General features: G+C 35.4%; 1 non-coding gene across 1 annotated transcript; it reads right to left on the bottom strand.

The window, feature by feature from the left end:
• Positions 1-2,198: 2,198 nt before the first annotated feature.
• Positions 2,199-2,271, bottom strand: TRNAF-GAA. Its single transcript has one exon. It is a non-coding gene; the product is annotated as a tRNA-Phe (tRNA).
• Positions 2,272-4,951: the final 2,680 nt, after the last annotated feature.

Consider the following 4,951-nt stretch of genomic DNA (forward strand, 5'->3'; position numbering starts at 1 on the left):
CATCTTCCATCTTCCATCTTCCATCTTCCATCTTCCATCTTCCATCTTCCATCTTCCATCTTCCATCTTCCATCTTCCATCTTCCATCTTCCATCTTCCATCTTCCATCTTCCATCTTCCATCTTCCATCTTCCATCTTCCATCTTCCATCTTCCATCTTCCATCTTCCATCTTCCATCTTCCATCTTCCATCTTCCATCTTCCATCTTCCATCTTCCATCTTCCATCTTCCATCTTCCATCTTCCATCTTCCATCTTCCATCTTCCATCTTCCATCTTCCATCTTCCATCTTCCATCTTCCATCTTCCATCTTCCATCTTCCATCTTCCATCTTCCATCTTCCATCTTCCATCTTCCATCTTCCATCTTCCATCTTCCATCTTCCATCTTCCATCTTCCATCTTCCATCTTCCATCTTCCATCTTCCATCTTCCATCTTCCATCTTCCATCTTCCATCTTCCATCTTCCATCTTCCATCTTCCATCTTCCATCTTCCATCTTCCATCTTCCATCTTCCATCTTCCATCTTCCATCTTCCATCTTCCATCTTCCATCTTCCATCTTCCATCTTCCATCTTCCATCTTCCATCTTCCATCTTCCATCTTCCATCTTCCATCTTCCATCTTCCATCTTCCATCTTCCATCTTCCATCTTCCATCTTCCATCTTCCATCTTCCATCTTCCATCTTCCATCTTCCATCTTCCATCTTCCATCTTCCATCTTCCATCTTCCATCTTCCATCTTCCATCTTCCATCTTCCATCTTCCATCTTCCATCTTCCATCTTCTACTGTAATTATTTTGGAGATATTATTGGCCAATTTTGTTAATCTATCCTTACTTCAAAATCTTCCAAATCTTCCAAATCTTCCATTTTTATCTTTACTTTCATTTTTTTTCTCTTATTGGTTAATAGTATTCTGTATTTCCATCTCTATTTAGTTTTTTTTTTCTTATTTCCTTTGTCTATAAAATTATTGACAACCTAAATCATTGTAACAATTCAAAGATCTAAACAATTCATGAGATCTAAAATATAATTGGTTGTGATTCCTAAATATTACAGAAAAGAATTCCTGATTAATTGCTAGATTTATTTTTAGGGAAGGAGTGGTGAGAGATTGAAGGAAGGAGTAGGGATCCGTTAGCAAAATGTTTTTTTTATATATATATATTTTTATTATTTATTTATTTATTTATTTATTATTATTATTATTATTATTATTATTATTATTATTACTATTTTATTTTATTTCTTCTGTTGTTACAGGAACATTGAAAGTAGAATGTACACAGTGATTCTTATCATCATCTCCCTCTTCAGGATTAGTCCTCGAATCAGAAAAATCATCACCTACATCAAAAGGACTCAATTTAGCAACATTGAAAGTAGAATGTATTGACAATTCTACGGGAACATCAATTTTATTGTTCCATGCAATAAAATGAGTCATTTTACTAAATGTATTATGGAGCATTTATAGTCAAATAAAGAATTAGGAATCCACTCCCACTCCCAATTCAACTATCCAAGCTAACATTAAAATGAAAATTCATGAGTAAAATTATTTACTCTAATTCGTATGCTGTGAACGGATCTATAGTGACGCTCTCCCAACTAATTTTAAATTAAATAGTCAGGAGTCAAGTTATGTGACGTGAATCAGGTGCGGTGAACATGGATCGAACACGTGACCTTTAGATTTTCAGTTTGACACTCAAAACTGAGTTATCTTGGCTAATATTTGAAGAAGAAAAAAATCATAAGTAAAGGTATTTCTGCTAATTCATTATATTTTAAAAAGGAATAATCACTAATTTTAGATTGAATAAAGTTATGCAACTTAATCAACTTATGCAACCAATGAGGTATTTACGCTAATTCATACTAATTTTTTTATTGAATAGTCAGCTTATGCGAATGGAAACAAGTGCGGTGAACGTGGAGATTAAACACGTGACCTTCAAATCTTTAGTTTAACACTCTCCCAACTGAGCTATCCCTGCTAACATTAAAAATAAAAATTCATAAGTAAAGCTATTTCCACTAATTCATTATATTTTAAAAAGAAATAATAATCACTATCCCTGCTAACATTAAAAATAAAAATTCATAAGTAAAGTTATTTCCACTAATTCATTGTATTTTAAAAAGAAATAATAATCAACTAAACTATAAGGTGCCATGAACCAAGTGCGGTGAACGTGGATTGAACACGTGACCTTCAGATCTTCAGTCTGACGCTCTCCCAACTGAGCTATCCCCGCAATCATCAAAAATGAAAATTCATCAGTAAAGATATTTTCGCTGATTCAAAAGAAATAATGACTAATTTTTTATTGAATAGTCAGGTTATGCAAATAGAAACAGGTGCGGTGAACGTGGAGATTGAACAAGTGACCTTCAAATCTTATATCTGACGCTCTCCAAACTGAGGTATCCTCGCTAACATTAAAAATGAATGTTTTTAAGTAAAGATATTTCCGCCAATTAATTGAAATTTTAGAAAGAAATGATCACTAATTTTAGATTGAATAGTCAAATTGTGCAACGTGAACCATGTGTGGTTAACATGGATCGAGCACGAGACCTTCAGATCTTCAATCTAACGCTCTCTCAACTGAGCTATCCACACTAACATTAAAAATGAAAATTCATCAGTAAAGGTATTTTCGCTAATTCATTGAAATTTTAAATAGAAATAATCACTAATTTTTAATAAGATATTCAAGTTATCCAACTTGTATAAGGTGCGGTGAACTAGAACACGTTAGGTATTTCGGATAATTCATTGAGATTTCAGAAAGGAATAATGACTAATTTTAGATTGAATAGTCGAGTTATGCAACTAGAATTAGGTGCGGTGAACGTGGAGATCAAACACGTGACCTTCAAATCTTTAGCCTGACGCTCTCCCAACAGAGCTATCCCCGCTAATATTAAAAATGAAAATTCATAATTAAAGGTATTTCCACTAATTCATTATGTATAAAAAAGAAATAATCACTAATTTTAGATTGAATAAGCAAGTTATGTTTTTAGATTGTATAGTCAGATAATAAACTTGTATTAGGTGCGTTGAACGTGGATAAAACACGTGTGACTTTCAAATCTTCAGTCTAACAATCTTCCAACTGAGCTACTCTTGCTAACATTAAAAATGAATATTCATCAGTAAAGGTATTGGGTACACTTCTGGAAATTCAACAAAAGACAATAGTATTAGACCGAGATGCCAGATTTAAATCTCGCTTCTGGAAAATTCAACAAAAGGCATTGGGTACGCAGTTATAGTACGACATTCCACCCATAAACAGATGGTCAAACAGAAATGCTCAAGCAAATATTGGAAGACATGTTGAGGGTATATGAGATGGATTTTGCAGGAAGTTGGGATAAGTACCTACCCCTTATGAAATTCGCTTATAATAATACTTGCCGAGCCACCATACAAATGGCCACATACGAGGTTCTCTATGGACGAAGATTTCGATCCCCTATCTTTTGGGAAGGAGGGGGGCAAACGACAATTATTAGGTCAGAGCTGGTGCAAATTACCAACGCCACAGTCTAGAAGATTAAAGCTAGGATACAAACCGCACAAAGCCGAGAGAAAAGCTATGCAGACCTAAGGCGCAAGGACATGGAATTGTAGGTAGGGGATCATATATTCCTAAAGGTAGCACCCCATGAGAGGGGTGCTCAGGTAGGGTAAAAAGGGGAAGCTAAGCCCTAGGTTTATCCGTCCCTTTGAGATATTAGAAAGGATTGGATCTGTGGCCTATAGAATCGGGCAATGCCCAAACTTGTCTGCAGTACATAATATCTTTCATGTATCCGTACTACGGAAGTAGACCCTAGATCGTTCGCACGTACTGGCTCATGAAACTCTCTTCTTGAAAGATGACCTAACGGATAAAGAAGACCCGATTCAAATAATAGACAAGAAAGTCAAATGATTGAGAAACAAGGAAATCTCTCTTGTTAAGATCCTATGGAAGAATCATAGAGTAGAAGAAGCCACTTTGGAAAAAGAAGGCAAATAAGAACCTTGTACCCTGACCTATTTTAGAATAAGCACTTTGGATGACCGAAAGTTTTCGAAGGAGAGGAGAATTTGCAACACTCAAGGTCTCCAATAAGAGACAGTGTATAATCCCCACTAGGTTGTATCTAGAAGCAAAGAACAAGTAAAATTGAAAAAACATTGAGAAAATGGTACTTTTTCTAATTTTTATAAACTTCCGGAATCATTAAATTTTTTATAGAATAAGAATTACACTCAAAGACGTTTCTCCAAACCAATTCCTTTAGCCTGAAGAAAGGATATGGAAGAGGTTCAATGAAGAAATAGGGCCTTGAAACCCCTAGAATCGGCTACCCAATAAGAAATCCTTTGTTTTATCTCCAGCGATAAATCATATTTTGGATGAACTTTCGAAGCGAATATCTTAGGCTACGATCCACGAGAAGGTATCATCAAATCAATCCCTAGCCCTTCCTTGTAATACCCATTTTTAAGTTTCACGAAGAAATCGAGGAGAGAAATGCTGTAAATGTGGCTGTACAGGCCGAGTTTCAGATGGCGGCGACGCGAAAAATGCGCATCTTCTTCCTGTTCAGAGGAAGAAAACGATGATATGGCCAGTTCAACTGAACTGTCCAAGTCAACTCAAAATTTGACATTTTCTCGGGTTTTCTCAATGTTAAACCCAATTCAGACCGATTCTGATAGAAAATCTTATGGTTTCAGAAACTAGACACAATAAGGAGTACGTGGAAGGAAATTTGAAGTAATTCAGATACTAGAAGCTCAAGAATGGATGTCCCAAAGGTCGACGACAAGGCAAGTAGCCACCTTGGACTTTTTGTTAAGAAATACTTGTAGAAATCGCTTTGATTTTCATATGAACCCTAAAACAAGTATGAATTAATGATATATGAAAG

The sequence above is a fragment of the Cucurbita moschata genome, unplaced genomic scaffold (genome assembly GCF_002738365.1).
Source record: "Cucurbita moschata cultivar Rifu unplaced genomic scaffold, Cmos_1.0 Cmo_Scf00229, whole genome shotgun sequence".
In the NCBI taxonomy this organism is placed as follows: domain Eukaryota; kingdom Viridiplantae; phylum Streptophyta; class Magnoliopsida; order Cucurbitales; family Cucurbitaceae; genus Cucurbita; species Cucurbita moschata.